The sequence below is a fragment of the Equus caballus genome, chromosome 21 (assembly GCF_041296265.1).
Source record: "Equus caballus isolate H_3958 breed thoroughbred chromosome 21, TB-T2T, whole genome shotgun sequence".
Taxonomy (NCBI): Eukaryota; Metazoa; Chordata; class Mammalia; order Perissodactyla; family Equidae; genus Equus; species Equus caballus.
In genome coordinates this window covers 24,010,319-24,022,337 of record NC_091704.1, presented here as the reverse complement: position 1 = coordinate 24,022,337, position 12,019 = coordinate 24,010,319, and the positions used below count along the sequence as shown (strand labels likewise).

Here is a 12,019-nt window from a genome sequence, read left to right as displayed (position 1 = left end):
AACAACCGAATTACAAATAAATAATACAAGCACAGTGAACGGGATGGGCAAAGAAAGAACTAACCTTATTTAACTTTGAAAAATAGTAATTTGACTGGATTCTGTAAATCTAAAGACAAAAGAACTATACATGAAATCCATACTCTAGTTGGTAAATTTCTTTCCCACAGGGGTAAGTGATAGCAATTTCAAAAGAACTGTATGTGTATACTAGAGTTGAAAAACAAGTAAATATAGATACTAAGAGCCATGTTTTTCACTGTTGGAAAAATACGCTAAAATAAGGAAAGAGAGAAGGCTAGAATGAACCCTGTGGTGTCAGATTGGAATCACAGCCATCAGTATAAGCTCGTGGTTTTTACCGTATACAGAGAGATAGGTACAGAATAAATATAAACGTGTGTAATAAGATATATCATCATGTGCACCCTGACGTGTTGCACTGAGAAGAGTACAACAACGTTTCTGTGGTGTTCTTGACAAAAACAGATGACCTCAATCTAAGTATCGGAAAACATTAGACAAACCTAAATTGCAGGAAATTTGACAAAATAACTGACTATTTCTCAAAAGTGTTATGGTCATGAAAGATAAAGAAAGATTGGGAAACTACCGCAGAATGAAGGAGACTAAGGAGAAATAACAGCTAAATGCAATATGGGATTCTGGATTGGATCCTGTAATAGAAAAGGCCAAGTAGCGGAAATACTGATGAAATCAGAATAAAGTCTGTAGTTTAATTAGAGGCATTGTACCAATGTTAATTTCTTCATTTTGATAGTATGGTTATGTGAAAAACATGAGAGGAAGATGAGTGAAAGGTATAAGAAAACTCACAGTACTATTTTTTTTAACTTCTCCATAAACCTAAAATTATTTTGAAATAATTTTTAAAAATTTTGGGAAGAAAATGACCCGAGGTAGCCTAGGCCATATATCCAGAATGGAGACACAGCATCTTCAGTCACAGCAGCCAGATTTATAACTAGATACATAACCTTGACCGTAATAACTGAGGGTCAAGTTAAGGATCCATATCAAAGAATCAAAGGCAATCTGTGGCCCAGATAACCAAAGCATGGCATGTGGAATGAGGGACAATTAGAGGTGAGTGTGTCATAATTTAGTTCAGGAACACAAAGCATAGCCTTTCATGTGGTGTCCACCAAGGTCTTCACAGGCAGCCATAATGAATTAAGGGGCCACACTCATAACTCAGAACCTGAACTGTGTAGCTGCTCAGGAAAACTCCACTGTGGGTTTGTTCCTTCTCACCTCCTCTAGGAAGGACCAGTCTTTCTCTTCAAGCTTAATCTCCTAATTTATCTAGGCTGGTTTCCCATTATCTCATTTTTTCCAGTTTGGAAGCACAGGGTCTTTCTGATCTCCCCTCTTTGGTATATTAAGTACTGTTGATGCTTCCCCAAATGGTCTCACAGCCACCATCCTGGCAAAACCTGTATCTAGATAGCATAAGCCAGTAGCTTTGTCACCTCTCTCCTGGTCACCAGTCTCTTCACTTAATCCTTCTTGCATGGAATAACGTTACTAAAATGTCATTGATTTATATCTCATTTCTCCACTGCTCAAGAACCCACAATAATTTCCTGATGCCTGTTCCATTGCAAATTATAGATTTGTGGTGGGATTTATGAATTCTTCTTCCAAGCTTAGTAGAGATCTAATTTTATAACTTTATTCTTCCTAATATGCAAACAAGGTCTAATTATACCACACTTTACCTCTCCCCTCACAAATCATTAATTTCTGCATCTAAGCAACTCCTGTTATCTGCTGAATCCAGTCCTACTAAGCTTAAAGGCCAAGCTCATCTCACTTCAAGCAAAAAGCAGAATGAGCTGATTTCCTGGGTCCCTTTAAATTCTTTCTCTACTGATCTCTTGATGAAAATTGTACCAACGACATCAATTACATTGGGTTATTTATTTTCATTTCATTCTATCTAATTATTTCTGTTGTGTACTCTTGTCTTCACAACTAGCATATTATAGAAATAAATTTTTAATGGATTATAGCTATATATAAAATGCATCCCACATGGCAGAAGATATTTGCTCCAGAGTCTCCAAAGCTAGAACAAACACAATATGAATTTTCTATAGAAATAGAGTTTTTCCTAACACTGATTAAGTTTTTCATTTTTTATATCACACAAGTTATGAAAATTCATGGCAGAAAAAAATTTAATCATCTTTAGTCCTACCACAGAAAGATAAACACTGTTAACATGTAGGTATATATTCAAGACTTTTTCTTATCCATATGCACAAACGTTTCTTCACATACAAATATTTTGTAACTTGCTTTTCTCATTAACAATATATTGCTAACATCGTTCAAAAACAGTACATCTGTGTTTATACATCATTTTGAATTATTGCATAATATTCCATTGTATGGATTATCATAATAAATTCTCCCAAACCTCCATTAACCTCTATCTAGTTTTTCTGTTTTATTAACAGCGCTATTATGAACATCTCTATAAATGCATCCTTGATCAGTGGTCTGATAAATTTTCAGAGAAGAATTTTGTAAAAACAGAATTACTAAACCAAAAATAACACACATTGAAAGGTTCATGATATATAGCACCAATTTCTCTTCTGGAAAATTTGTACGAACTTACATTTATTAACTGTATGTATGAGCGTTCGTTGTCATCACACTTTCACTTTTTTAAAAATCTTATTAACCTTTTATGTCATGGTTCCATCCATTAAAACATTTCTCAGAGTCATTAGTAAGATCAAGATTTGACTTCCACTCACTGCCCACTTCCCACCCAAGTCTTCAGCTTGGACTGGGAAGGATATTTTTCAGAGATGCTATTCAGGGAATTTTTTCACAGGTCACCTTCTCTCCATCTCCACTGCTACCTCATTGTTCCAAGCCACCATCTCTCAAGCCATCTGGGAAGTTCCTAACAAAGCCTCCTAAGGGACCTCTCCTTATATTCATACTCACCTGCATAGTCCATCCACTAGACAGCAGCCACAGAAGTCCTTCTACAACACACGGCACATAGCAGGTCATAGCACTGTACTGCCCCAAACCTTCCAAGGCTTCTTATGTCAACAAGAAAAAAACATTCAAATGCCCTTACCTACAAGGTCTTCCTTCAACAAAATTAACATCTGTCATGATACAATAATTGGTTTAATAATCTAATCCTTTAAAACTAGTTCTAAATTTCCCTCAGAGAATATAGTTTTGTCAAATAATCTGCATTTGTAAGCACATTCCTATTAAAATGATGACAGATTAAATAAGTGGTCCCACCCTGGATTAGTTCACATCTCTAAACAGTGCTTAAAGACAAATTTACCAAAGACTTAGGACAGCAGAAAATCAAAATTATGTTTGTCAAAATAGCCAGCAAACTATCTTCCTCTCCTTGTTAATATTTCCTGTTAGTTCTTGAGTTATTACACGGATCAATCACCTTCCTCATGCTACACCTCCAGGAAGGTGGTTTATCATTCACAAACTCTGCTTTGAAAACTTCTTTATCCTTCTACAAATGTGATTTCTGCAATATATATAGATATATCTCCTTCCTGACACAGAGCACTGAATGTTCCGCCAATGACAGCGACTCATTCTGGTCGCCAGAGGACAGTGTTAAATTTTTCATCTCTGGCAAGTCATTTTTAACTGTCACAAAATCTAAAATTGATACATTTGTACAGTGCAGATATCCTAAATATTGATCACTTTGTTTTTAAGTCCATTTATGATTAGTTTCTATTTATGCTGAGTTCTAATGTGTTGCCTCAAAAAATACCTTAGTCAAGGGTATCCCCTGATGGCCATTCAGTAAATTAGAGAATAGTGACAAAGGCTCCTTATTGTTCTGCATGACTTGCCTAGTCAGCACTGTGCTTGTTCCCAGAAGGCTCCTGGGATAAACAGGAGACCAAAAGTTTCATTGGCCTTTTCTCATTCTTTCCCAAAACGTAGAGGATAGTCCCAAATATCAAAAATCTCCAATGTAAAGTCTCAGACCCATGAAGTTATCATCATCGTGAAGGACACACTCCATTTTCCTATATGATGAGGTGTCTAACATAGCATCAGATATTTTCTAAGCTCTTTGTATCCATGGTTTTCTGTATTTCAGAATCACCCGTGGAGATTTTGATGTTTGCTTTGTTAGTAGCAATTTTTCAGGCCTAACTCTAGACCCAGTGAATCAGAATCTCCAGATGGGGGTGCAGCCATTCATGATGTATTTAAAAGCTCCCCAGGTAATTCAAATTAGCCAGAATTAAGAAAAACTGTTAGAACATAAGTATTTACAAACAACTACTCCATCTTCAATAATTACTTCAGTGGATAATACGGGGAGTTTTGATCACAACTCACTTCCTAGCCATTCAACTAAATAAATAGCTTGGAATTACTGCTGTGGGGTCATTTGATCCCCTAATTTTCTGTAACCTTTTAGCTTTCACTTAGTGTTTTGCCCACTTCCCATTAAGCTACAAACACCTAGGGGTTTCTCCCTTATATTTGGACACTGACAGCCTTCGTTATTACAGCCCTTCCTCTCTGCTGCTAGGCCACATTCATTCTCCTATGGGCACTCCAGAATTTACCCCAATCTACAGCCTAACCGGCCCTCCCCAGTGGATTAGTGGTTAAGATTCAATATTCTCACTGGCATGGCCCGAGTTGGTTTCCCAGTTGGGGAACCATACTACCTGTCTGTAGGTTGTCATACTGTGGTGGCTGTATTGCTGTGATGCTGAAAGCTACGCCACTAGTATTTCAAATACCAGTAGGGTCACCCATGGTGGACAGGTTTTAGCATAGCTTCCAGACTAGACAGACTAGGAAGAAGGACGTGGCCACCCACCTCCAAAAAAATAAGCCATGAAAACCCTGTGTATAGTAGTGGAGCATTGTTTGAGACAGCGCCGGAAGAGAGAGGGTGGTGCAAAAAGACCAGGCAGGGTTCCGCTGTGCTGTACACAGGGTCACTAGGAGTGGGAATCAACTTCATGGCACTGAAAACAACAAGAGCTCCACTAATAAATTTTTAACTGCAGAAAACATGTATGAAACCTCTGTGCCTCTCTGGTGTATCCACAGTGCTAGATACCTAGCAGAACTTAGTAAATATATTGAGAACAAATCCTTACTCCACTCTGTGGATCCTAAATTTCAGGAAACCTTTGATTAACAAATGAACAGGTTGATAAGGTAGGATGGATGGCTTTGTAACTTTTCCCTATGCATTCACTTTCAAAGGTTATACACATTTTTGGAAAACACTTAAGTAGAACTTATTCTAAATGATCAATATTTATACAAAGATAGTTTAAACTACAGCTCTACTTTATTTAAAATTAATTACTTCAACTATTAAAACAGCAGGTATTATATCATACTGTTAACAGTTTCCAAGTTAAAGCTTAAAGATCTTAGTTCCTGGCAAAAATAACATAGTAGGAGCAAACCTGTGATGAAAATGACAGTGGATTTCTCTCCTTGGTAAAATATTCTGAAAGTAACTGACCCCATTATCCAAGGTTAACACCGCAGTTATTAGGCATCAATTCTTGTTCCATTTCTCATTTAAATCTGTGCCCTGACCGATGGCATTCTGTGACAAATGCATTCATTATTCAACAGCTAAAAGAGGAGTCATAACTTGGAACTTGAGGATGAAGAACATGGAAAGCCCATATTACTTGAGTTGTCTCAGCTTCAGCACTGCTACACAGCAGAATTTACAGAATCAGTTTGAGATTTACTTGCCTTGAATATTGTGATTAGTGCTAGATGTAAACTTAGAGTTAACACAAGTAAATTTAATTCTACACCAATAAAAAATGTTTTAATTAAAATGATGATCTGAAATTATTCAGAGTTTAATAATAGGTAGAATGATGTCCTTCTTCTCTGTGGAATTTTCATGTTACTGAGGAGAAGGGAGAAATGGAGAGAAAACGGAGCAGGCCTTTTTGTACAATAGCACTACTAGCCTGTTTTTCTCCTGGGAACATAAAGAGTCCACCTCTTAATTCCACTCCTACCATTAGGTTGGTAGATATATTTCTGTCTCAGGGGTTTCAATGTACTGTGGACAGGGAACTGGGATCACTAACCAGCCATGTAACCTTAAGATAATCACTTAAATTCCCTGTATCTGTTTCTGTAAAAAGACATATTTATTTGGACACTCTTCTATTTCTACGTCCCAAGAATGATATAAGAATTATATGATATTCTAAGTGTGAAAGCTCCTGGAAAAGTCAACAAGCGTTACAAAAACAAAGGGGAGTTTACGGCTTTTTTGATCTTGGATTCTTCCTAAATGCATGCACTACCCTTTGCTGGTCATAAAAGTACTTCAAAACTTTTTCTTTCTAAAACATGAAAAGGCAATCATGTACAGATTCATCTAGATCTGGGTTTCTCAACCTCAGTTCTATTGATTCTTGAGGCCACATTTAGCTGTGGGGCTGTCTTGCGCATTGTAGGATATTTAACATAATCTCTGACCTCTACCTACTAGATGACAGTGGCACTCTTCCAGTCATGTTGATGAAGAACGTCTTTAGACATTTCCAAATGTCAGTTGGGGGTGGGAGGGCATAAATCACCCCAAGTTGAGAACCACTGACTTACATGCTATTTCATACATGCAGATATAAAAATTATTTTGTTAAAAGTACGTCACACTTTATAGGATATGCTTAAGTATCAAGTAATAAATTATATATGTATATATGTAAATGTTCATGGAAAAAATCAGTGATGATGCTGTCAAACCCATTATTAGCACATTAGATGCTATTAAAATATGATTAAAAGGGTAAGAAGCCCATTAAACCAAACATCATGAAAAGTTACATAACAAAAATATATCAAGGTAAGAGCACAATATTTTAGAAATTCATACCAATTGAATATTTGAATATGATCAGATACCATATCATCAAAGCTTAAATGCAAAATAAGAAAGAGGTAATCTGGTCATTTAAAATTAATCTCTTTCCTAAATTGCTAGAGAAAAAATTGTAGTGCCATCAGATGACACCAATCAAGTGTGTGTGTTTGAGATGATCAAGGCTTAATTATTTAACAATGAAGAATGAGATCAATGGCCCAGACTCTCAATATTGTTGGAGTTTCACAGTCAGCTCTTGAAATCCTCATTATTTAATGACACTCTTTCAGGACTGAAATACAACAAAATGAAAATACATCATTTCTTCACATTTTATGGTTTTTATTACTGTTGTTTTGGCAGTGCAAGTATACCAGCCATCTGGTTCCTTTGGAGAGGCTTAAGAGTGGTAACATTGTGGTCTACTGTGAATACAACCATAAACTGAACAAGCAATGATGAGCTCCACCACTCCACTAGAGCCAAAAATTAATGAGTGAGAGAGAGAAACTCACTTCAAGGTCAGGCAAAGGCAAAGCAAAGACAAGGAGGGAAGAAGGTTGATGTTACATTTTCTAGTAATTTACCAGTTTACCAAACTCGTTCTCAAGTCCTGTTCATTGTCTTATTTCTTTAAAATAAAAGCTCTATTTCATGGGTAACGATAGTTTGTAAATGCCCACTTCTTTCTCCCTCAGACATTTGAAAAAAGCCATTAAAAACAGCTAGGTAAGTCTGACTTCTACCTAGCTGCCTTCTGTTTTATGCAATTAAAAACTCAGCGTATTACAACTCATATTAGATATAATTTTTCTCCCTGCTCTATAACTACAAAACCAATGAGTGACCCAACCATAGCTTCTGCCTTGAGTAAAGATCAAATAACATTTGTTAAGTGGGTACTATCTAGTCGACCTTTTGCTAAATATCTCCAGACATTATTTTGTATAATTTTAGCACACAGTTAGGAGGAATTGGTTATACTGTGGGAAGTAAGCTTGAATATGGGGAATCTTTTTGCCAGAGAATATTAATTTAACAGTGGCACTCAAGACATAATAAAAAAGGAAGAAATGGGGGAGAGGAAGAGGAAATAGACAACGGTTTAGGAAGCTGTAACGATCATGCAATCATCCAGGCATGAAGTAAAACCTAGAATGAGAATGTGGGATATTAAAAAGAAATAGAAGGGGCATATGTGAGAGACACAAAGATAGAAGAATAAGACTTGCTAATGAGGAAAGTTGAAGAACTGTGAAAAAAGCTAGGGTTCACTCATTCCCATGGATCTAGTTTACTACAAAGCCAGACTATCTAACCGCAGCTAATAACTTAGAGTACTTGAGAATTCAAGAATCCTTGTTATAAAGTCAGTGGGGCAATTTTACTTACATTAACTATTCTAGACCTTATTTACCCTGCTGAAGTCATTGTCCCCACTGCTATTATTTGTTACCTTACTTCTTGCATAAAAAAATCATCAGGCACAAATTCCTTCCTGTTTGTGAAAGTTCCAATAATTAAGAGTCCTCTAGATTCTTAGAGAGACAAAGGTGAAGTTGAGGAAATCAGAGTAACTGCCAGCTCTAGAATGTATCCATATGCTTTGATTCTCCATTCCCTCAATTTGGGATCACGCCAAAAGTGGTGGATGAGAGAACCAGGCCAGAGGGACAGAAGAAGTGGTTGCATGTGCTCTAGCTTAAAGGGCAGCACAAACTCTGAGGCAGCTCTCAACAAGTACTGCTGCGGCTTCCAGCTCCACCCAACTCTCTCTGGCCTTTGATCTCACTCCCAGGTCACAGATTCTCCAACATAGATGTGTTCTCATTTTGATTGTTCACCTGGGGCATCCATCTAGACATGTAATTCTCGAATGAAACCACTGACAAATTTATCCTCATACAATATCTTCCTTTCTCCTCAAAGCTGGATTGTATCTCTACCTCTTCATACATTCTCCCTTCACCTCCTATCACACAGAATGTTCCCACTTCAAATCTTAACACTTCAATGTTTCACCTTGTCAAGACTTCACTCCTTCAATTATCTTCTCTTTCACCAGAATCTTCAGTTCTTCCTGCCTTCAATCTTCTTTACTTTTTGTTTCTGTTTTCCCCCGTCTCTAGACACATACACTGGTCTCTTTTATCTAAAAGAAAAGGAAATGTTTATTTCATCCAACACTCCTTTCAGTTCTTATAATAACATATCCTCTCTCAAAGTAGGGCTCCACATGCAATGTCTGAGTAGCCTCTGTGTGCCCCCTTATCTCTCATCAGTTTAACTGATTTATTCCTCTTTCCTACTATTGAAATTGAATTCTGGAAATTTGTCAATGACCTTCCATTTCTTCTGTCCCAAAGTAGCACCTTGTGTTCTTAATTTCCTCATTTCTCATCTATTCTAATATCCCCCAATCTCCAAATGTGAGTTCTCTTTAACAGTCCATTTTACACTCAATCAGTCTCCAGGTCCTCTCAGCTCTTTCTTTGCAGTCCTCTGCTATTAATCACTCCCTTTTAAATCCTTCTTTAATCATGCTAAGCTATTCTAACTGCAATAGCCACCTAACTATGCTGGGGAACTCTTGAATAATCTCATGTAGTAACACAGGAAGGATTTTTGGCCATTTGCCATCTTATTACCATCTACATACAAGTATAAACACATGGGCTTGGAAAACTTTCACTAGAAAAGTATGACACAGCTAAATTCAGATAATTTCATTTCCCTTGGGATAATTTATCTATCTTATAACCACGAGAATACACAAAATCACAAGATGTTCTATAATATTTTTGTTTTTTGCATAATGCCATAACAATTAGTAATATCTCTATTAGAGAATATAGAAAGCCCCCCTGTCAGTTGCACAAATGATAAAAGAAAAATTGTCATTGTATGTCCTTGTTGCTAGTGAACTTGGTCAACTTTCTGTCCTTCCTGGCCTGGCTTGCTCCCCCACCACCTTTGGTATGATCCAAAATTGAAGGAATGAGGAATAAAAATGGCAAGTAGGGGGCTGGTCCCATGGCCGAGTGGTTAAGTTCGCCCGTTCCGCTGCAGGCGGCCCAGTGTTTCATTGGTTCAAATCCTGGGCGCGGACAGGGCACTGCTCATCAAGCCACGCTGAGGCAGCATCCCACATGCCACAACTAGAAGGACCCACAACAAAGAATATACAACTGTGTCCCAGGGGCCTTTGGGGAGAAAAAAGGAATAAATAAATAAATAAATAAAACCTTAAAAAGAAATGACAAGTAGGAGACTTTAGAAGGGAGACATGCAGTGCAAGTTTTGAGATACTAACGGGGAAAGCAAAATGGAAGAAAAGGATGCATCAAAGAAAGGGAAAGGCATTGAAGAAATCAATTGTGCCTACTTTATAATTTTTCCGAAGACCCAAGGACTGGCGAAAGATGTGGCTCAGGGACATTGTCGTAAATGAACTCCATAAAACTAAAGCCATAGCAAAACTAAGTCTCTGAACTAAGGCACTGGTGATGAGCACTAGGCTTCCTCTTGGCTTCCCAGTACTAGCCAGAACACACACTGAAAGTGTGTTCTCTTGGCCTATGTGCATTCCTTCCCAGTAGTTTTGTGACCTTGACCAAGATGGAAAACAGCTGGCAGTTACCTCAGTTATCTAGTGCAACCTCACTGACAGGACACTGCAAAGTTTTTACTCAATGTATTGGCATTTTATGTTGATCAAGGCAGACCTAATGCTGTACAAACAACCCAAAAATCTCAGTTTAAAGTCAAGTTTCATTAAACTCTAGTTTCGTTTCTGTTTTTATCACAGTCAAAGGCTGGTTGGTGGGAAATGGGGTGGGAAAGACTTTGGTCTACATAGGGAATCAGAGGTTCAGGCTCCTTACATCTGTGGTCCCTCCTCTAGGTCCAGGGAGCCCTCTCCATTTAGCTACCAAATGAGAAAAGATCACTCTGGAGGTTTCTATAGTGCAACCCTAAAAGTGGTGACATCACTTCTGCATGTATTATATCAGCTTGACACCAACCTCACAGCCACACCCCACCGGAAGGGAGATTAGAAAATGGTAGTCTAGCTGTGCTTCCAGGAAGAAAGGTCTTGGATATTGGTGAGCACAAGCAGATTCTAATACATTATTGAACCATAATAAGATACCGTTGTAACCAGATAGAAAGTATAAACACTACTGTCAATATCATTATGATTATTAAGGTTGTTTCCAGAGTTATGGATACCCACTCAGATTCTTTACAAGGACTGAAATGTGTTAGGGTCTTTCTAACACCTCCATGCACAGTCAATCCCTCCTAAACATTGAATTTCCTGTGCATATCTATAAGCAGTTCATCATTACATATTTGCAATGAGATATGCACAGAGTGTGTCTAGTCATTATTAAAAGATGATGCAGGGGCTGGCATGGTGGTATAGTGGTTTAGTTCGAGCACTCTGCTTTGGTGTCCCAGGGTTTGCAGGTTTGGATACCCAGTGCAGACCTACACACTGCTCATCAAGCCATGCTGTGGTGGCTTCCCACATACAAAATAGAGGAAGATTGGCACAGATGTTAGCTCAGGGACAATCTTCCTTGAGCAAAAAGGGGAAGATTGGAAACAGGTGTTGGCTCAGGGCCAATCTTCCTCACCACTCCCTCCACTCCAAAAAAAGAACGATGGGCAGGCCAGTATAATTTTAATACCAAAATCAGACAAAGCTATAACAAAAACTAAAGAACGATATCTCTTAGGAATATAAATACAAAACCCCTCAAAAAAATACTAGTAAACCAAATCCAGCAACATATAAAGAAAAATTATACACCATTATCAAGAAGGATTTATCCCAAGAATGTAAGGTTGGTTTCACATCTGAAAATAAATTAATGTAATACACCATATCAACAGAATAAAGCAAAAAAAAAACAAAAAAAACACATGATCATTTCAATCAACCCAGAGAAGCCACTTTATAAAATCTGTGATGAAAACACTCAACAAAGTAAGAAAATAAGGAAATTTCCTCAACCTGATAAAGGACAGGTATGGAAAACCCATAGTAAACATCATACTTAATGGTGAAAGTCTGAATGCTTTCCCCAT

At 37.6% G+C, this 12,019-nt stretch overlaps 1 long non-coding RNA gene across 1 annotated transcript in view; it reads right to left on the bottom strand.

Annotated features, from left to right (window-relative positions):
* The window catches only part of LOC138919782 (uncharacterized), a 64,033-nt gene that overhangs the window by 39,625 nt on the left and 12,389 nt on the right, over positions 1 to 12,019 (bottom strand). Inside the window, exon 2 of the long non-coding RNA XR_011430342.1 lies at positions 8,945 to 9,074. This is a non-coding gene — a long non-coding RNA (uncharacterized lncRNA). The remainder of the gene's footprint in view (positions 1 to 8,944; positions 9,075 to 12,019) is intronic.